This window comes from Pinus tabuliformis, chromosome 6, assembly GCF_031772625.1.
Source record: "Pinus tabuliformis cultivar Carrire ecotype Pingquan chromosome 6, CPIR1, whole genome shotgun sequence".
In the NCBI taxonomy this organism is placed as follows: domain Eukaryota; kingdom Viridiplantae; phylum Streptophyta; class Pinopsida; order Pinales; family Pinaceae; genus Pinus; species Pinus tabuliformis.
In genome coordinates, this window is record NC_142292.1 from 345,124,743 (window position 1) to 345,147,760 (window position 23,018).

Consider the following 23,018-nt stretch of genomic DNA (forward strand, 5'->3'; position numbering starts at 1 on the left):
CTTATGGTTTTATAATAAATCTATCTGCTAATTGTAACACGGATCATGCATATTGAAGATTAGTTAATTGTAGTTCATCCATAGTACTTTTAGTCATTACATTTCTTATTGCACCTACATCAATTAATGTGTTTGGGATAGAAATATTATTAATATGAATCTTTGTGATAGGGCTTCCTAGATAGTTTTCTATATAAGTCTTGTTGAAAATGGCAACAAGAAATGCTATAAATAGCATTTTGGGTACCAGTGTTGGATATAGCAACAAGGCATGATAAAATATAAATGCTATAAATAGTATTGATATAAATAGTATTTCGAGATACATTCCAATTTTAGTTAGTCCCTGAACTAAAATTGAGAATTAAAATTCAAATTTGATCTTAGCAGTTGTTTGAAAAATAATTAATTAATTCATCTTGAGTTAATTAGTTGGAGAAAATAAAAAATGAAGTCTATGTGAAGACATGCAACAACTATCCCTTTGATTGAGGAAGTTATCCCTTAATCAAGGAGATCAAGATGAGTTGTACTTTAATTTGTAATTAGTTAGCTCAGTTAACTGAGTTAAGTCAAGTTAGATTAGTTCCAACAGTTTGTGGAATTGATTGTGAGTTTAGTTAGTTAATGCATGCATGCATGTAAATAGTGTACTTCAGATAACTGAATATTCTCTCATAAATAACTCATGCATGTCAGTTCAGTCAGAGACCCAGTTGAGATCAAAGGAAGGGACAATGTACTATCAGTTGAAGGAATTTTTCTATATAGGAAACTCATCCATGCAGAAGGAATTATCTCCTTCAGGATTGCGCAGTTATTTTTGAGTTTGGTGAGTTGTGTGAGAGGTGAATTTACACAGGTGGCAGCGTTGGACCCCAGGAGAAACTGCGCAAGGAAATAGGGGGCTTAGAGGGCAAAGGAGAAGGTTTGTGAGAAGCCTTTGACTATCTATGAGCAGCAAAGGGATTGTACTGAGAGCTGGATAGCTTGTGAGCTAAAGCTTTGTGTAATCCTAAGATATTTCCACTTGTATGATAATACAGATAGTGGGGTTTTTAGCTGAGGCTTTCCCCAGAGTATTCTTCTGTGTTTCATGTGTATGCTTTCTTCTTCTCTGTTATATGTGTTCCAATTGATCTAGCTCAAATTGATTAAGCTTCCACAAAGTTTGATAGTAGAAGTAGATCAAGTATTTTGCTTTAGTACATTGCATTATCAGGTGATCTACAGTGAGAATTTCTATATGGTATCAGAGCAAAGGTGATCAAAGTGAAGAATAGTATACAAAGAAGGGAGAAGTTCGAAGTTTGAAGTTCCTGATTATAGAAATCGAGTTCTTATCACATCTCAATTTCACCAATGGCGTTCAGCGGTTTGAGACTCAAGTATGCCCTTGATGGCAGCTCGAATTATATAGCTTGAAAGGATCTCATGGAAGCGGTACTAGAGGATAATGGTCTAAAGGACTTCATTGATTAAAAAGTCCCCAAGCCAGTGGTAGCTAATGCCTGAGAATTGGCAGAATGGAAGAAATGTGTGGCTAGAGCAAGGAGAATCCTCCTGGAGGGAGTTCAAGACCACATTGTCTCAAGCCTCCATTGGAAGGAGACACCATTTTCAATGTTGAAAACATTGAAGGATCTATATGAGAACAGTAGCGATCAGAGGAAGTTGGCACTGAAAGACAAGCTTCGGAAAATCAAGTGTGAAAAGGGCAACACGATCTCTACATATCTGAACAAGATCACCACCTACAAGGATGAGCTTGGAAGTGTAGGGATCACGACAACCGATGATGACATGGTGAGTCTTTCTCTCCTCAGTCTTCCTAAGAGTTGGCATAGCTACCAAGAATCGGTAAATGGAAGAGAGAAACTGCCAGATTGGGAACGAATTTGGTCGGATCTGATGCAGGAGGAGATAAGGAGAAGCACCAGAGATGGATCTTCATCAAAGCAAGATGATGAAGAAAATCTAGTCTTAGCGAGTAAGGTGAGGAAAGGGAAAGGGAAGGCGTCCCATTCCAAATCCAGTTCTTCCCATGGTGGGAAGAAATTTGACAAATCGAAAGTGTGATGCTTTCATTGTCATGAGGTGGGCCATTATGCAACAAATTGTCCATTGAAGAAATCCAAGATGGGATCCAAGGAAGGATCTGAAGGTGAGGCATTGGCCTCTCAGTTCGAATTGAATTTTACCCTCATCGCATGCATGGTTTCATCGATGATGGGTTGTGGTTTGTTTCTTGACAGTGGATCCTCATTCCACATGACCGACGATAAGAGTTTGTTCAGTAACTTGGAGGAGAAAGACCTTCAGATACTCATAGCGATGGCTAATGATGAAAAGTATAGTGTTTCAGGTGTTGGCACGATTTCTTTTCAAAGGGAGCATGGAGCTCGCATTACCTTGACAGACGTGAAGTATGTGCCAGGAATGAGAAGAATTTGGTATCGATTGTGATGCTGGAAGACAAAGGCTATGATGTAGTCTTCAGTAAGGGAAATTTTTTCCTTAGACACATCACCACGAGATAGGTGAAGCAGATCGGTTCACGAGTCAAGAACCTGTATGCTCTTGAGGTTCAAGATGCATGCAAAGTCTTGAGGAGCAAGGCAACTGGTGGAGACTTGGTGGTTGAGAGGGACAGTACATTACCTCTCAACATGCAGCACGAGAGGAAGTCTCAGACAATTATGGAGGAGCCATAATTGGTGAAGCACCTTCAAGAGGTTGTGGAGCAACCACAACTAGAGAAGACAAGAGGAGATTGAGTGGAGGCATCCACTCATGTAGAGACATCCAGTAGGGGGAAATTTCAAGCCAAGTGGGCAGAGGGATCACATGCATCCATACCTCCAGGTAGGATGTGGGGCGATGTGGAGAGATAGTCCCAAGAAGGCTGAAATAGGGGTAGGATCTTTGAGGTACCCAGCCTCTTTGATTAGACCTTGCTACGGGAGCCCCAATGAGGAGTAGCAACACTGGCTGAATGGGTAGAGATAGATGTGAATGAAGCAGCAGAGGAAGCTTCAACATTAGAGGAATTTTCTAGCCCAACAGGGAGGTCAGTTGGGAGATCAGTTACTTACTTCTCACTAACTGAGTTGTAGTGCAGCAATGGGCAACACGATGCAACTTGATGAGAGGAGGTGCAGTGTGGATGCAGCGCTGGGAGATAGGACCAGCAGCAGTAGGAATCAGTGTGATTGATGCAGTCAGAGATCAAATTAACAGAGGCTAGAGCAGTCAAATACTAAAGAGCACAAAGGTGCAGAGTTTTTAGTTGACAGAGGCAATAACAGTTAGAGACTTTGATGATAGAGGCATCATTCAAATTCAGGTTGGATATTTTTTTGTTTCTAGAGTTGCTGGAGCAATGATCGGGAGCTCAGGACAAAGTGTCGTAAAATGCTCAAAAATTAAATTACTTAGAACTAGTTCAAACCTAAACCTATGGATAGATCTCGTCTTCCTGATTCCGACGCTGTGAACGGTTCAGAAAACGGTCGTCGTATGAGAAAGTTATGCCAAAAAGAAGAATTGCCCAATAACATTGAAATTTTGAATTTTTCAAAAAAACATAAAATATAATATTCTTTGGAATATTCCATTTTGGGAAACGAATAGCAGGCTGCCACGTGGCCCAAGTGATATCATCATGACATCAGCACATTTTTTTAGCATATGTTAAAAGGTTGGCAGCGGAGAGGTTTGAACATGCAACCTACCTTATAACACTCCCACGCATTACCGTTGAACCATGAACACAGAACTTGTTTAAGTTGCGGAACAAACTTTTGTTAAAGTTTGAATTTGGTTAAAGGCGGGGCCCAAGGGGGCCAACCCCTAAGGGCCAACCCCCATGCATATGACCACAGCGCCCAGAACCGTGGGCCTATTCCCTAACCGCGCGGATTGTGTTCAATAGTCACCGCATTGTTTAATATTACGTGGTTACATTGCCATATATGGCGGAGTTAAGTGCAGTTCAACGGATAGTTAGCCTGAACAGTCCGGCACGAAATCCAACAACAAACCGCCATTCTGAATGTTTGGTCACATGCGTGGAGTTAAAAGAGTTAACTGCTAGTCCTGATGGTGGAGTTTTTGGTGGAGCGCTCCAAAAATGGCAGGATTGCCAAACTGTCGGGGTTATCTGGACTCTAATTAAATTTAGCTGGAGTCTTTCTAGGACCAGCTGGCAGTTGGGAGTAAATGGCCATAACTTTGGTTGGGAAAGTCCTTTTTGGATGAATTTCTTTTTTATTTTGGGTCTCTTCGACCTTCTGAAGCCATTGGCATAGGTTTCACAGCCATATGAGGTCACTTGCACGTGTTTTTTCTTCGGGAAAGTTCTAGGAGCCACCAGGGCCAAATCAGTTTGGGAGCTGCATTGGGAAGTGTGCAGCCATTGAAAGTGGAACGAAGGTCATTCTTGAAGGTTTTAGCATTTTGAATCCATTTCTACAGCTTGTTTTGCCTGTTGAGGCATTCTTCTCACTGTTTAGCTTCAGGAAAGCTTTCAGGGCCACTAGGGCCATTTCAGTGATTGAGCTGTGCTGGGCTAGGTTCATCTGTTTGACGTGAAACAAAATCCTATTTCTATTGTAAGGAAACTTCTGAATCTAATGAAGGTGTTTTCAGAAGCATTTGGAGACTTCTAAAGGCCGAGATGTTGAATAGAAGTTTCAGGCAGCCCAGAGCCATCCATGGGAGAAGGCCTAGATTGGGGATGCAGTGTTCATTTTGAGCAAATGAACAGTCATTTTTTTATGTTAGATATGTTCTGGAGACAGTAGCAGAGGTTTCATAGACATTTTAAGCATTCTGAAGAAGTTTGTGCCATTAAGAAGCTCAGGGAAGCTTAGTGCACCTACTAAAGGAATCAAGTCCAAGGGAGCCTAGATCTGCCTGCACAAAGTGGACAGCCATGACAGGGATGTATATGGTTTTTCTAAACCCATAGGTTCAGTTAGTAACCTTTTGGAGTTGAGTGTGGAACTTGTAAAAGAATTCAAGCCATAATCCCAAAGAGCCAAGTCTAGTTGACTAGAGCTCACAGGAGACGTAGCCCACGAGATTGGGGTGAACTCCTTATTAAATTTGTTGTTATGTGTGATGTTTATTTGCTGCCTTATATGTCTGATATATATGTTTAATATCAACTGAAACAAATCAAGTTAAAACACATAAACAGAAGAAAAGACATACACCTCTTCAAGCTAAGATTCCGCATAATATCAAGTTCAAGCAAGGTCTTGTTTTTAATTGAATCTAAGTGTTTACTTTTTATTTCTTTAGGCAGAGTCTGTAGAGGGCCAGGTAGCTTCTGGATCTCATACTCTCTTTAGAGGTGACATATCCAGTAAATGCCCCTACAGTCAATCTCTGTATTAGAAATAAGAAGTGCACATATTTGCAGATTTAAACTTGGAGTATTTGTGCACTCATTTACATAAATGGAAATGGATACCTTGCACCCTTAAACAAGTACATTCCATTTTCAGATCAAGTTGGTATCAGAGCACATGGTTTGCTTGATTGACATCACAGTAGCTTGATTGTATAGCTTGAAAGGTGTTTTAAGCAGTGTTGAAGATTGGCTGCTTTACTATTTTGCAAACTACATGTTGTTTGAGTTTGCTGAAGTTTGGGGATAGCCATTGATTAGCTAAGTATTGGAGAAGAAAAAAAGGAATAGCAGATATTTTCCTTACCCCAAAGGACCTCAAAATCACAACAAGATTTTCACTTGATTTGTGTATTGTTGGCTGCTTGAATGTGATGGTTGTAAAGACATTTGGGTAAAAAGCTTTGTCATTTGTTTTGAAAAGCTTTAAGCACATTGTTGAAGTTAATTGGTTCATTGATATTATAATGACAACTTCATCAAGTGAAGATTTCTCCTTCACAAGGTTCTTCGATGAGGATATGAAGCGTGAATTCCTTATCTTGAAGGATATGGTGCAGATCCTATTTGAGGATAGAAGAGAAAGCACAGTGCTTCATGAGAAATTGTTGGCCATGAAGCAGGAGAAGGAAGAAATTCTTCAAAGATTGCATGATATGGAGTTGCAACTTTAGCAAGCCCAAGAGGCTTTGATCAAGAGCATGCGTGAGAAAGAGGTAATCCATCCTGATTTTTCTTCAATTTCCTCTTTAGAAAGATGTTTAGGATCTTTCGAAAAACATACAAGGGGAATAGGATCCAAGCTCATGATTAAGATGGGTTATGAAGGCAAAGGATTAGGAAAGCATGCACAGGGCATGATTGAACCCATTTCTGTTGAGGAACGATCCAAGAATCTTGGACTGGGTTATGTGCAATCTAATGGTGAAAACTCAAAAGCCATGAAGGCATATGAGGTTAATTCAAAGAGAGCTTTTGTTTCAAGTTCCATGAGGCAAATATGTCAAATCTGTTTCAATGATGATTGCCATTGTTTTAAGCCTTTGTTGCAGCAAGAAGATGGTGGACATGTAGCTTATGGCAAGCATGCAATGTTAGGAAGTTTTCAAGACAAGAACGATGATGTTAGTCTACAATTGAAAGCTGAAGCCTCTACTAGTTCATCTCCTCATGGAGGCAAAAAGGACGAACATGCAAAGCAGAATAAGAGATATAAATCTACTCATGATCGATTTGATTGTGTTTCTACAAGGCATGAAAATTTTACATGCTTTCATGGAAGAAAGTTTCCTTGTACATATTGTGGTCAATTTAATCATCATGTTTCAAGATGTTGGATGAGGAAGAAAGCATACAGGGAATAGATGAAGCAAAGACTACCTTCAAAGAAGGTGCATAAGATTTGCACTTTCTGCCAAAAGAAGGGACATGTTGTCTCTCATTGTTGGACTTTACATCCAACTCGTCATCCCACACACATGCAGCAAGAGGATGAGAAGATTGGCAAAGGTGGAACCACAGATTCCATTAGTGATGTGGAAAGGGAAGTTTCACATGAGGAAAAGTTGCAGCAGCAAAAATCGCCATTGAAGTGGCTTGGTAAGAAGTGGATGGACTTCTTGACACAGTAAGACGTACTCCTTTTTTACATACAAACGTTGGGTGTATGCATGTTTTGTTTTGTTGTTGCAAAATCTCGCCATGGAGCAATGTTTTCATTTTAGCTCTTGTCACCCACATGTTGTTTATTGTGTTGATGTACCTGTTGGTCTTAGAAAAGATGAGTTGAAGTTACACCTGTACATAGATTTTGTAGGTGTATTTGTCGAACTGTATATAGTTCATTGTACATGATACATGCATAGGTGTTTGTAAATGTATCTTGTTGTTGGTCGACTAGTGTCGCTTGTGAGCACACTTTTACATTGTTGATTGTGTCACGCATTGCTTATCGACTTGTGTCGATTGTGTCGCACTTTGATTATCAACTTGTGTCGATTGTGGTGCACATGTTTTGTGATAAGGCGGAACATTTTGGCATCATTATGTTCATTTGGCTGAATGGAAGAGGATGTTTGTGTTCTCTCAAATGATGTACAGTTCAGTTCAGAGATTTAGTAAGCTTTTGGGGACCAAAAGCCTTCTCATTTGGGAGGTGTGATCAGGAGCTCAGGACCAAGTGTCGTAAAATGCTCAAAAATGAAAGTGCTCAGAACTAGTTCAAACTTGAATGACCGAATAGAGATCATCTTCCTAATTCTGGCACCATGAACGGTTCGGAAAACAGTCGCCATATGAGAAAGTTATGCCAAAAAGAAGAATTTCCCAATAACATTGAAATTTTGAATTTTTCAAAAATAAAATAGAATATTCTTTGGAATATTCTGTTTTGGGCAATGGCAATGAATGGCAGGCCGCCACATGGCCCAAGTGACATCATCACGACATCAGAACATTTTTTTAGCATACGTTAAAAGGTTGGCAGGTTTGAACACACAACCTGCCTTATAACACTCCCACGCATTACCATTGAACCATGAACATGGAACTTGTTTAAGTTGCGGAACAAACTTTTGTTAAAGTTTGAATTCGGTTAAAGGCGGGGCCCAAGCGGGCCAGCCCCCATGCATATGACCACATCACCCAGAACTGTGGGCCTATTCCCTAACCGTGCAGATTGTGTTCAACAGTCACTACATTGTTTAATATTACGTGGTTACATTGCCATATATGGCGGAGTTAAGTGCAGTTCAATGGATAGTTAGCCCGAACAGTCTGGCACTAAATCCAACAACAAACCGCCATTTCGAATGTTTGGTCACATGCATGGAGTTAACGGAGTTAACTAACAGTCCTGATGGTGGAGTTTTTGGTGGAGCGCTCCAAAAATGGTGGGATTGCCAAACTGTCGGGGTTATCTGGACTCTAATTAAATTTAGCTGGAGTCTTTCTAGGACCATCTAGTAGTTGGGAGTAAATGGCCATAACTTTGGTTAGGAAAGTCCTTTTTGGATGAATTTCTTTTTGGTTTTGGGTCTCTTCAACCCTCTGAAGCCATTGGCACAGGTTTCACAGCCATCTGAGGTCACTTGTAGGTGTTTTTTCTTCGGGAAAGTTCTAGGAGCCACCATGGCCAAATCAGTTTGGGAGCTGCATTGGGAAGTGTGCAGCCATTGAAAGTGGAAAGAAGGTCATTCCTAAAGGTTTTCAGCATTCTGAATCCATTTCTACATCTCTTTTCGCCTGTTGAGGCATTCTTCTCACTATTTAGCTTCAGGAAAGCTTTCAGGGCCACTAGGGCCATTTCAGTGATTGAGCTATGTTGGGCTAGGTTCATCTATTTGAGGTGAAACAAAAACCTATTTCTATTGTAAGGAACCTTCTGAATCCAATGAAGGTGTTTTTAGAAGCATTTGGAGACTTCTAAAAGCCGAGATGCTGAAGAGAAGTTTCAGGCAGCCCAGAGCCATCCATGGGAGAAGACCTAGATTGGGAATGCAGTGCTCGTTTTGAGCAAATGTACAGTCATTTGTTTATGTAAGATATGTGATGGAGACAGTAGCAGAGGTTTCATAGAAATTTTAAGCATTCTGAAGGAGTTTGTGCCATTAAGAAGGTCAGGGAAGCTTAGTGCACCTACTAAAGGAATCAAGTCTAAGGGAGCCTAGATCTGCCTGCACAAAGTGGATAGCCATGAAAGGTATGTATATGGTTTTTTTAAACACATAGGTTCAGTTAGTAACCTTTTGGAGTTGAGTGTGGAACTTGTAAAAGAATTCAAGCTATAATCCTAAAGATCCAAGTCTAGTTACTAGAGCTCACAGGAGACGTAGCCCATGACCTCCTTATTAAATTTGTTGTTATGTGTGATGTTTATTTGTTGCCTTATATGTCTAATATATATGTTTACTATCAGCTGAAACAAAGCAAGTTAAAACACATAAACAGAAGGAAAGACATACACCTCTTCAAGCTAAGATTCTGCATAATGTCAAGTTCAAGCAAGGTCTTGTTTTTAATTGAATCTGAGTGTTTACTTTTTATTTCTTTAGGCAGAGTCTATAGAGGGCCAGGTAGCTTCTGGATCTCATCCTCTCTTTATAGGTGACATATCCAGTAAATGCCCCTACAGTCAATCTCTGTATTAGAAATAAGAAGTGCACATATTTGCATATTTAAACTTGGAGTATTTGTGCACTCATTTACATAAATGGAAATGGATACCTTGCACCCTTAAACAAGTACATTTAATTTTCAGATCAGGTTGGTATCAGAGCACTTGGTTTGCTTGATTGACATCACAGTAGCTTGATTGTATAGCTTTAAAGGTGTTTTAAGCAGTGTTGAAGATTGGCTGCTTTACTATTTTGAAAACTACATGTTGTTTGAGTTTGCTAAAGTTTGGGGATAGCCATTGATTAGCTAAGTATTGGAGAAGAAAAAAAGGAATAGTAGATATTTTGCTTACCCCAGAGGACCTCAAAATCACAACAATATTTGCACTTCACTTGTGTATTGTTGGCTGCTTGAATGTGATGGTTGTAAAAACATTTGGGTGAAAAGCTTTGTCATTTGTTTTGAAAAGCTTTAAGCAAATTGTTGAAGTTAATTGGTTCATTGATATTATAATGACAACTTCATCAAGTGAAAATTTCTCCTTCACAAGGTTCTTCAATGAGGATATAAAGTGTGAATTCCTTATCTTGAAGGATATGGTGCAGATCATGTTTGAGGATAGAGGAGAAAGCACAGTGCTTCATGAGAAATTGTTGGCCATGAAGCAGGAGAAGGAAGAAATTCTTCAAATATTGCATGATATGGAGTTGCAACTTCAGCAACCCCAAGAGGCTTTGACCAAGAGCATGCGTGAGAAAGAGGTAATCCATTCTGATTTGTCTTCAGTTTCCTCTTTAGAAAGATGTGTAGGATCTTTCGAAAAGCATACAAGAAGAATAAGATCCAATCTCATGATTAAGATGGGTTATGAAGGCAAAGGATTAGGAAAGCATGCACAGGGCATGATTGAACCTATTTCTATTGAGGAACGATCCAAGAATCTTGGACTGGGTTATGTGCAATCTAATGGCGAAAACTCAAAAGCCATGAAGGCATATGAGGTTAATTCAAAGAGAACTTTTGTTTCAAGTTCCATGAGGCAAATATGTCAAATTTGTTTCAATGATGATTGCCATTGTTTTAAGCCTTTGTTGCAGCAAGAAGATGTTGGACATGTAGCTTATGGCAAGCATGCAATGTTGGGCAGTTTTCAAGACAAGAACGATGATGTTAGTCTACAATTGAAAGTTGAAGCCTCTACTAGTTCATCTCCTCATGGAGGCAAAAAGGATGAACATGCAAAGCAGAATAAGAGGTATAAATCTACTCATGATCGATTTGATTGTGTTTCTACAAGGCATGAAAATTTTACATGCTTTCATGGAAGAAAGTTTCCTTGTACATATTGTGGTCAATTTAATCATCATGTTTCAAGATGCTAGATGAGGAAGAAAGCATACAGGGAACAGATGAAGCAAAAACTACCTTCAAAGAAGGTGCATACGATTTGCACTTTCTACCAAAAGAAGGGACATGTTGTCTCTCATTGTTGGACTTTACATCCAACTCGTCGTCCCACACACATGCAGCAAGAGGACAAGAAGATTGGCAAAGGTGGAACCACGGATTCCATTATTGATGTGGAAAGGGAAGTTTCACATGAGGAAAAGTTGCAGCAGCAAAAATCGCCATTGAAGTGGCTTGGTAAGAAGTGGATGGACTTCTTGACACAGTAAGACGTACTCCTTTTTTACATACAAACGTTGGGTTTGTGCATGTTTTGTTTTGTTGTTGTAAAATCTCGCCATGGAGCAATGTTTTCATTTCAGCTCTTGTCACCCACATGTTGTTTATTGGGTTGATGTACCTGTTGGTCTTAGAAAAGAAGAGTTGAATTTACACATGTACATAGATGTTGTAGGTGTATTTTTCAAACTGTATATAGTTCGTTGTACATGATACATGCATAGGTGTTTGTAAATGTATCTTGTTGTTGGTCGACTAGTGTCGCTTGTGAGCACACTTTTACATTGTCAATTGTGTCACACATTGCTTATCGACTTGTGTTGATTGTGTCGCACTTTGATTATCGACTTGTGTCGATTGTGGTGCACATGTTTTTTCGACTTGTGTCAGTTTTGTACACACTTGCTATGTTGATGGTTGAGTCCATTGTTCAGTATATTTCAAGACAACTTGTGATTAATGATTGTCTTGTTGCACAAGTACCTTTGGTGTCATTTGATGCGGGGAAAGAATTTGGTGTAAAGCAGTGCACAATTCTATGAGCTGGAAAAGCATGCAAGCAAAGAGGGCTCGAATATCAGCAAGTTTCATTGGTGGTTTCTGCAAATTTTCAGTTTGTCTAACGAGCAAGCTTGGTCAGGATTCGACAAGTACTTGGCTTATGCAGCAACATTTGTCATGACGACAGTTGATAAGGACGAACATTTTCGCATCAGTATGTTCATTTGGCTGAATGGAAGAGGATTTTTTTGTTCTCTCAAATGATATACAGTTCAGTTCAAAGATTTAGTAAGCTTTTGGGGACCAAAATCCTTCTCATTTGGGAGGTGTGATCAAGAGCTCAGGACCAAGTGTCATAAAATGCTTAAAATGAAAGTGCTCAAAACTAGTTTGAACCTAAACAACTGGATAGAGCTCATCTTCCTTATTCCGACACCGAGAATGGTTCAAAAAACGGTCGCCGTATGAGAAAGTTATGCCAAAAAGAAGAATTGCCCAATAACATTGAAATTTTGAATTTTTCCAAAAAAAAAAAAAAGAATATTCTTTGGAATATTTTGTTTTGGGCAACGAATGGCAGGTTGCCATGTGGCAGGCTCGGAGGCTACCACGTGGCCCAAGTGACATCATCATGACGTCAGCACAGTTTTTTGGCATACGTTAAAAGGTTGGCAGCGGAGAGGTTTGAACACGCAACCTGCCTTATAACACTCCCACGCATTACCATTGAACCATGAACACGGAACTTGTTTAAGTTGCGGAACAAAATTTTGTCAAAGTTTGAATTTGGTTAAAGGTGGGGCCCAAGGGGGCCAACCCCTAAGGGCTAGCCCCCATGCATATGACTACAACACCAAAAACCGTGGGCCTATTCCCTAACCGCGCGGATTGTGTTCAACAGTCACCGCATTGTTTAATTTTACGTGGTTACATTGCCATATATGGCGGAGTTAAGTGCAGTTCAACAGATAGTTACCCCGAATAGTCTGACACAAAATCCAACAACAACCGTCGTTCCGAATGTTTGGTCACATGCACGGAGTTAACGGAGTTAACTGACAGTCCTGATGGCGGAGTTTTTGGTGGAGCGCTCCAAAAATGGTGGGATTGCCAAACTGTCGGGGTTATCTGGACTCTAATTAAATTTAGCTGGAGTTTTTCTAGGACCAGCTGGCAGTTGGGAGTCAATGGCCATAAATTTGGTTAGGAAAGTCCTTTTTGGACGAATTTATTTTTGATTTTGGGTCTCTTCGACCTTCTAAAGCCATTGGCACAGGTTTCACAGCCATCTGAGGTCACTTGCAGGTGTTTTTTCTTCAGGAAAGTTCTGTTGGGCACCTAATCCTCAATGGGTTAGTGTGGAAGCCGAATGGACAAAAGGAGTCTAAGAGACCTTGGGATGTGGAACCCAACGGTCACATAATGTACTATAAATGTATATCTCTTGTTAACAAAAATTGTACTCTCATGTTTTATCTTTCATATTCCTTTGCTGCCCATGTGTGTTTAACATGGTATCAGAGCAAGCGTATTCCTACCCTGCATAATTTCTTTGAGCCAAGTGTTTTATGTCCTTTAAGTGCAGATCATTTCTGCCATCTCTTATGAATATTTTCTCCCCAAAATTCTTGCTGCCACCTCTGTCTATCAGATCTACTACTTACATGCACCAAGTTGTTTCATCTAATTATGTCTCTGCCATTCTGAATCTGCTCAGTGGTAATAATCTGCTCTCTGAGTGATAATATGGGTAATGTTTGGTATTCCCATCGAATACCTGCTCCTGCTCCTATAGTGTTGTCAGTGTTCCATTAGCGTTCCTTTGCCAGCTACTCTACTCAACGTCTCTCTGACTTCTGTTGCTCGAACAACACCAAAATTCTCCTTGCCACCCTAACGTATCTGACAGTTCTGCCTGATTCTCTCTGTGTCAAATTAAAACCCATTTTTTCATTGAGCGCACTTCAAAGATGTAGCAACACCCTTTCAGGTTTACTCTTGTTCCAGAAGAATCGAGAAGACGATTGGTACTCGAGAAGCAGCTCTACTTGGCCGGAGATTTCAGAGAATTTTGATTCTGTAACGATCGAAAAAGGCTCTCACCATGATTATAATATTGTTGCTGAAGAAAATGGCGGTCCTCTCGTTGTGAGCATGCTGCCACCACCATTGCCCAAGTCTCCTACTGATTCATGGCTCCGGCGAGCAATGCCTTTAGTCATTGCCTCTAATTCCATGAATCATCGCCATTAAATCGAGGACTTCGCTGAGCAACAGAAACGTGTCCAGATGAAGTCGACGCCACGTGGGAAGCCATGCGATATATCAAAATATCACAACATGGAAGATTTTTGCATTAAAAAAAAACAAATCGAAGATTGCGAAGATAATTGAAGCCTAGTCGTTTTCTACTTCCTGGACATCGTATCGATTCTGCAGAAAATTGGACCATTATCGTGTGCATTCGAAAGCTTACAATCAGCCTCCAAAGACTGTGAGGAGTTAAGAGCGTTTAAGGAATTTTATTGGGAATGCAATGAAGATGTCACAGTTCGATGGTAAGAGACCTTTAGAATATTCATTCTGTGCTTGATTTTCATTTATTATCTGATGGGCATGGAATGTAAGGTTACGGCAATATGTATTTCAATACAAATGTACCAGTTTCCACTATTTCATAAATTTACCTGGATTTAACCACCTGCGGGGAAATTGGGTTTGAATAAATCAATAAGATCTGCAATGTGTCAACAATTTGTTTATTAGAGATACCATTGAAGAAATTTACCTTCTCTATCATGGGCAAATGGGTTTAAACCAAATCAAAATGGTCTGCAATGTGTCAATTAACTAGAATTAGGCTCTAAGAGCTGAGGTTGGCTGGGAATTAACCACAGTCAGTGTCGAAGGAAGGAAGGAAGTAGGCATGTGAAGAGCGCGTCTGGTCTGGCTCTCGCCCTTCGCTTCTTCCTTTCTAGGTTTCATTTGTGAAGCAGAAAACTCCCGGGATTCTGATCCGAATTCCTCCAAGGCAATGGTTCGGCATTGACATTGAGAAAAGCTACCGACATTCGTTTCTTGTGTGTGGTTATAAATTATCATGATGACTCGAAGATATTGACGCATTATGCTGATTAAAAAAAAAATGAACATCAGTGAATGATCCTCTTGTCCTAAGTCGCACAAGCTGCATTTTCAGATCACTGATCCAGTTGTCCAAACAATATAAATCGCATTGACAGATGTCTTGAATGTTTGCTCCAGTTGTATAAGTCATTTACGTTAGGCGGCTTCCCTGTAGGCTGGTCGGTTTCCACTTTCGGGCAGAGCAGTGGCCTTTTGGGATTGGACAATGACCCATAAGGCTCTGAAAGCATCATAATAACGTCAGCCATTGATGGGCGAAGATTTACATCGGTTTGTGTACAAAAACCAACATGAATGCATCTAGTGGCTTCCTCCATATCACATGATTGAATTACTGTTGGATTGAAGACGGATTGGTGAAGGCTTTGTGGCTATAATAATCTTGTGTATTGATGCCATGAAAAGGCACGGGTTTCTCAAGAACAGAAATGCCACATATATATTGATGATGTCTAGTTACATATATATTGATGATGTCTAGTTACAGTAATTAAGGAATAATCAGGTTGTATTGGTATAGTAAGCAAGGTTTCACAGTTGCATTTCCTTGTCAATGTGTTCACAGTAAGCAAGGTTTCAAGGTTTCACAGTTGCATTTCCTTGTCACTGTATTCTTGTAGCAATACACTATAACTCTGTCACTTGAACAATCAATTCACCTTTGATACAGTGTTTTAGCATTCAAGTGCAGTGATATCAAATACTCATATATTGTACTAATCATTATCAAATACACAATTTCAGTGATATCATCATAGCATCAAATTTAAGGTCTTCAACAATAACGTAGCTTCATCATCTTATTTTTTATATGGATTGTAATTGGTGCTTTCTGGTTGCACACTGATCATTTGCTGCACATTTATAAAGGATATTGCTAGTAGGTGTTACTTTTTTGCATTGAGTAGTAGTTGTGATCAGCTTTTAAGGTGTAATTCTGACATTAAAGAAAAAATGGCGAGAATAAATGAAGTATTAGAGTTCATCAAAACTCTGATATTGTCTACTACTCATGACACATTAAAAATCAGCAAAGTTTCTCTCACAGATATTCAGGTCTGTCTACAAAATGCACAAGAGAAAATTGATTTTTTGCAGCTTGAATCACAGCTACAACAAGAAGAGCTACATCAAAATAAACATCATTCTAAACCTGTTTCTGTTCAGAACATTGAGACAGCGACCCATCAACAACAAGTCAATAATGTTACAGTTGGTTCAGATTTAGTACCCAAAAAAGCAGCAGTTGTACATGCAGATGCAGAAACTCAGTATGCACTTCCCAAGCTCATCATCAGACCTTGGGAACAGCTTTTCCACAACAAGCACAGAACTGGTCTTGGATATGACAAGGACTTGTCCTTTCATATTCCAAACTACTCAAAGCCCATTCAGTTTCAGAGTGCTGGATTGATTCATGACAGTTCACCTCCAGTTGTTCTAGATTCTGCCCCTCATCCATAGCAACAACAACATATTGTGAAATGCCAACATTGTGACCTTGTATCTGACAGGGGGGGAAATGATGGTCATCTACAAGCTTCAAAGTCACATCAAGCGAGCCTGAGCCACAACCTCCCACACCAGTTTCAGAGTTGTATCCAGAGACAAAGATGCTCGTGAACATGCCTTCAGTTGGAAATCTGGGACACTTCCTCTAGTAGAAGACTTCATCTTCTTGCTAGTTTCGGAAGAATTCCAGGAACAAAATTGGGGACACTTCCTCTAGCAGAAGACTTCATCTTCTTGCCAGTTTTGGAAGAGTTCCAGGAATTGCATTAAGCATTCCAGAGTTGTTGGTCATCCTTAAACCATCACAGGTTGAGACTTCCCTTTTCAGGTTGAAGTTCTCCCTTTTATGCAAGGTGAGACCTCCCTTTCATGGTTGAAGGTTTCCCTCTTCAAAACAATAGGAGCACTTCCTCTAGCAGAAGACTTCAGCTTCTTGCCAGTTTTGGAAGAGTTTCGGGAACTGCACTAAGCGTTCCAGTGTTGGTGGTCATCCTTAAACCACTGCCCTTTATACCAACATTTCAGAGAGCACATTCAGCCTAGTGCTGCCATGCATTTTTGCACATTTTGTATTACAGCTCTCTTCTTGGACTCATACATAACCCTTCGGATTAAGGGGGGGAATGTTGGACACCTAATCCTCAATGGGTTAGTGTGGAAGCCGAATGGAAAAATGGAGTACAAGAGACCTTGGATGTGGAACCCAACGATCACATAATGTACTATAATTGTATATCTCTTGCTAATAAAAAATGTACTCTCATGTTTTATCTTTCATATTCCTTTGTTACCCATGTGTGTTTAACAAGTTATAGGAGCCACTAGGGCCAAATCAGTTTGGGAGCTGCATTGGGAAGTGTGCAGCCATTGAAAGTGGAACGAAGGCCATTCTTGAAGGTTTTCAGCATTCTGAATCCATTTCTATAGCTCATTTTTCCTGTTGAGGCATTCTTCTCACTGTTTATCTTCAGGAAAGCTTTCAGGGCCATTTCAGTGATTGAGCTGTGCTGGGCTAGGTTCATCTATTTGAGGTGAAACAAAAGCCTATTTCTGTTGTAAGGAACCTTCTAAATCCAATGAAGGTGTTTTTAGAAGCATTTGGAGACTTCTAAAGGCTGAGATGCTAAAGAGAAGTTTCAGGCAGCCCAGAGCCATCCATGGGAGAAGGCCTAGATTGGGGATGCAATGCTCATTTTGAGCAAATGAACAGTCATTTGTTTATGTCAGATATGTGTTGGAGACAGTAGCAGAGGTTTCAGAGACATTTGAAGCATTCTAAAGGAGTTTGTGCCATTAAGAAGCTCAGGGAAGCTTAGTGCACCTACTGAAGGAATCAAGTCCAAGGGAGCCTACATCTACCTGCACCAAGTGGACAGCCATGACAGGGATGTATATGGTTTTTCTAAACCCATAGGTTCAGTTAGTAACCTTTTGGAGTTGAGTGTGGAACTTGTAAAAGAATTCAAGCCATAATCCCAAAGAGCCAAGTCTAGTTGACTAGAGCTCACAGGAGACGTAGCCCACGAGATTGGGGTGAACTCCTTATTAAATTTGTTGTTATGTGTGATGTTTATTTGCTGCCTTATATGTCTGATATATATGTTTAATATCAGCGTAAACAAAGCAAGTTAAAACACATAAACGAAAGAAAAGTCATACACCTCTTCAAGCTAAGATTCCGCATAATGTCAAGTTCAAGCAAGGTCTTGTTTTTAATTGAATCTGAGTGTTTACTTTTTATTTCTTTAGGCAGAGTCTGTAGAGGGCCAGGTAGCTTCTGGATCTCATCCTCTCTTTAGAGGTGACATATCCATTAAATGCCCCTACAGTCAATCTCTGTATTAGAAATAAGAAGTGCACATATTTGCAGATTTAAACTTGGAGTATTTGTGCACTCATTTACATAAATGGAAATGGATACCTTGCACCCTTAAACAAGTACATTCCATTTTCAGATCAGGTTGGTATCAAAGCACTTGGTTTGCTTGATTGACATCACAGTAGCTTGATTGTATAGCTTGAAAGGTGTTTTAAGCAGTGTTGAAGATTGGCTGCTTTACTATTTTGCAAACTACATGTTGTTTGAGTTTGTTGAAGTTTAGGGATAGCCATTGATTAGCTAAGTATTGGAGAAGACAAAAAGGAATAACAGATATTTTCCTTACCCCAAAGGACCTCAAAATCACAACAAGATTTTCACTTGATTTGTGTATTGTTGGTTGCTTGAATGTGATGGTTGTAAAGACATTTGGGTGAAAAGCTTTGTCATTTGTTTTGAAAAGCTTTAAGCACATTGTTGAAGTTAATTGGTTCATTGATATTATAATGACAACTTCATCAAGTGAAAAGTTCTCCTTCACAAGGTTCTTCGATGAGGATATGAAGCATGAATTCCTTATCTTGGAGGATATGGTGCAGATCATGTTTGAGGATAGAAGAGAAAGCATAGTGCTTCATGAGAAATTTTTGGCCATGAAGCAGGAGAAGGAAGAAATTCTTCAAAGATTGCATGATATGGAGTTGCAACTTCAGCAAGCCCAAGAGGCTTTGACCAAGAGCATGCGTGAGAAAGAGGTAATCCATTCTGATTTGTCTTCAGTTTCCTCTTTAGAAAGATGTGTAGGATCTTTCGAAAAGCATACAAGGGCAATAGGATCCAAGCTCATGATTAAGATGGGTTATGAAGGCAAAGGATTAGGAAAGCATGCACAGGGCATGATTGCACCCATTTCTATTGAGGAACGATCCAAGAATCTTGGACTGGGTTATGTGCAATCTAATGGTGAAAACTCAAAAGCTATGAAAGCATATGAGGTTAATTCAAAGAGAACTTTTGTTTCAAGTTCCATGAGGCAAATATGTCAAATTTGTTTCAATGATGATTGCCATTGTTTTAAGCCTTTGTTGCAGCAAGAAGATGGTGGACATGTAGCTTATGGCAAGCATGCAATGTTAGGCAGTTTTCAAGACAAGAACGATGATGTTAGTCTGCAATTGAAAGCTGAAGCCTCTACTAGTTCATCTCCTCATGGAGGCAAAAAGGATGAACATGCAAAGCAGAATAAGAGGTATAAATCTACTCATGATCGATTTGATTATGTTTCTGCAAGGCATGAAAATTTTACATGCTTTCATGGAAGAAAGTTTCCTTGTACATATTGTGGTCAATTTAATCATCATGTTTCAAGATGCTGGATGAGGAAGAAAGCATACAGGGAACAGATGAAGCAAAGACTACCTTCAAAGAAGGTGCATAAGATTTGCACTTTCTGCCAAAAGAAGGGACATGTTGTCTCTCATTGTTGGACTTTACATCCAACTCGTTGTCCCACACACATGCAGCAAGAGGACAAGAAGATTGGCAAAGGTGGAACCACGAATATCATTATTGATGTGGAAAGGGAAGTTTCACATGAGGAAAAGTTGCAGCAACAAAAATCGCCATTGAAGTGGCTTGGTAAGAAGTGGATGGACTTCTTGACACAGTAAGACGTACTCATTTTGTACATACAAATGTTGGGTGTATGCATGTTTTGTTTTGTTGTTGCAAAATCTTGCCATGGAGCAAGGTTTTCATTTCAGCTCTTGTCACCCTCATGTTGTTTATTGGGTTGATGTACCTATTGGTCTTAGAAAAGAAGAGTTGAAGTTACACCTGTACATAGATGTTGTAGGTGTATTTGTCGAACAGTATATAGTTCATTGTACATGATACATGCATAGGTGTTTGTAAATGTAGCTTGTTGTTGGTCGACTAGTGTCGCTTGTGAGCACACTTTTACATTGTCGATTGTGTCACACATTGCTTATCGACTTGTGTCGATTGTGTCGCACTTTTATTATCGACTTGTGTCGATTATGGTGCACATGTTTTGTCGACTTGTGTCGGTTGTGTAAACACTTGCTATGTTGATGGTTGAGTCCATTGTTCAGTATATTTCAAAACAAGTTATAATTGATGATTTTCTTGTTGCACAAGTACCTTTGGTGTCATTTGGTGTAGGGAAATAATTTGGTGCAAAGCAGTGCACAATTCTATGAGTTGGAAAAGCATGCAAGCAAAGAGGGCTCGAATATCAGCAAGTTTCATTGCTGGTTTCTGCAAATTTTCAGTTTTTCTGGCGAGCAAGCTTGGTCGGGATTCGACAAGTACTTGGCTTATGCAGCAACATCTGTCATGACGATAGTTGATAAGGCAGAACATTTTGGCATCAGTATGTTCATTTGGCTGAACAAAAGAGGATGTTTGTGTTCTCTCAAATGTTGTACAGTTCAGTTCAGAGATTTAGTAAGCTTTTGGGGACCAAAATCCTTCTCATTTGGGAGGTGTGATCAGGAGCTCAGGACCAAGTGTCGTAAAATGTTCAAAAATGAAAGTGCTCAGAACTAGTTTGAACTTGAATGACCAAATAGGGCTCGTCTTCCTGATTCTAGCGCTGCGAACGGTTCGAAAAACGGTCGCCGTATGAGAAAGTTATGCCAAAAAGAATAATTGCCCAATAACATTGAAATTTTGAACTTTTCCCAAAAAAAAAATATTCTTTGGAATATTCTATTTTTGGGCAACGAATGGCATGCTGCCACGTGGAAATCCCGGAGGCCGCCACGTAGCCCAAGTGACATCATCATGACATCAGCATAGTTTTTTGGCATACGTTAAAAGTTTGGCAGTAAAGAGGTTTGAACACGCAACCTGCCTTATAACACTCCCACGCACTACCGTTGAGAAATGAACACGAAACTTGTGTAAGTTGTGGAACAAACTTTTGTTAAAGTTTGAATTTGGTTAAAGGTGGGGCCCAAGGGGGCCAAGACCTAAGGGCTAGCCCTCATTCATATGACCACAGCGCCCAGAACCGTGGGCCTACTCCCTAACCGCGCAGATTGTGTTCAACAGTCACCGCATTGTTTAATATTATGTGGTTACATTGCCATATATGGCGGAGTTAAGTGCAGTTCAATGGATAGTTAGCCCGAACAGTCTGGCACGAAAACCAACAACAAACCGTTGTTCCGAATGTTTGATCACATGCACGAAGTTAACTCACAGTCCTGATGGCGGAGTTTTTGGTGGGGCGCTCCAAAAATGGCGGGATTGCCAAACTGTCGAGGTTATCTGGACTCTAATTAAATTTAGCTGGAGTCTTTCTAGGACCAGCTGGCAGTTGGGAGTAAATGGCCATAAATTTGGTTAGGAAAGTCCTTTTTGGACGAATTTCTTTTTGATTTTGGGTCTCTTCGACCTTCTGAAGCCATTGGCACAGGTTTCACAGCCATCTGAGGTCACTTGCGCGTGTTTTTTCTTCGGGAAAGTTCTCGGAGCCACGAGGGCTAAATAAGTTTGGGAGCTGCATTGGGAAGTGTGCAGCCATTGAAAGTGGAACGAAGGTCATTCCTAAAGGTTTTCAGCATTCTGAATCCATTTCTACAACTTGTTTTTCCTGTTGAGGCATTCTTCTCATTGTTTAGCTTCAGGAAAGCTTTCAGGTCCACTAGGGCCATTTCAGTGATTGAGCTGTGCTGGGCTAGGTTCATCTGTTTGATGTGAAACAAAAGTCTATTTTTGTTGTAAGGAACCTTCTGAATCCAATGAAGGTGTTTTCAGAAGTATTTGGAGACTTCTAAAGGCTGAGATGTTGAATAGAAGTTTCAGGCAGCCCAGAGCCATCTGTTACACAGCAATTTGTCACCGTTTGTCACCGTCCCTGTTACCCCTCACCTGTACACTGGAGGACTCATTCTGGGACCTGTGAGAAGTGACATGACCTGAAACCACTTGTATTATATTCCTCTGAGTATGAGCTTCATTTGCCCTGAAGACATCTCCTGCAAAATACTCATGAAAACAACTCTTTTTGCATTAGCGCGGGTCCACAGTTTGTTGCCCGCGCCAATGAGGGAAATCCTCTAAAAAGGGCGCGCCATTGGCGCTCTGTCTCAGAGTCGCACTCGCGCCAACCAATTTGAGTAAAGTTTTCAACCACCAAACTCCCGAAGGTTCGCTTCAACCCATTCACCAACTGAATCTATGTTGAGCTAGGATGGTTTGGCTTCGAATCTCCATAGAAGGGAAAGTGGTTTGCCACCTTTCATGGAAGTTTCCAAGTGATAAAGCCAATCCCATGAATAATGTGGTTGATCCTATCTCTTTCCTCTCTATCTATAAAAGCTTGTCTCTATGCCTTGAGCAAGCTAGTTACAGTCACAATAGTCAGTAGTTCCAGGAGTTCAAGAGTTTGAAGCTGCAAGAGCCTTCTTTGCACCCATAAGGCCAAATCTAAGTAAGGAGATTCTTGTCACCCAAAGAGAGAGAGGCTTGTTCCTCATCCCAACAAGCTTTGCAAGACCCTTGTAGCTGACTACCCAGCCAAAGGAGGATTTGACGTCAGAATAATGGTTGTATTCTTCTTTGTTATTTATTAATAATAGATGACTATCATTATGGTTCCACTCTCATTGTCTTATGTTTGATGTTGAGTTATATCTTTTCTAACCGATATATAATTGCATCTACTAGATTTTATGCTTGTTTTCGTGTTGTTCTTTGCATGTGCAGGTGTCCAATCACGGAGATCGTGGGGATCGTGACCGTCCAAGGCAAAGGAACGAGGGCGATATATCTTCGACGAACACTAGCGTT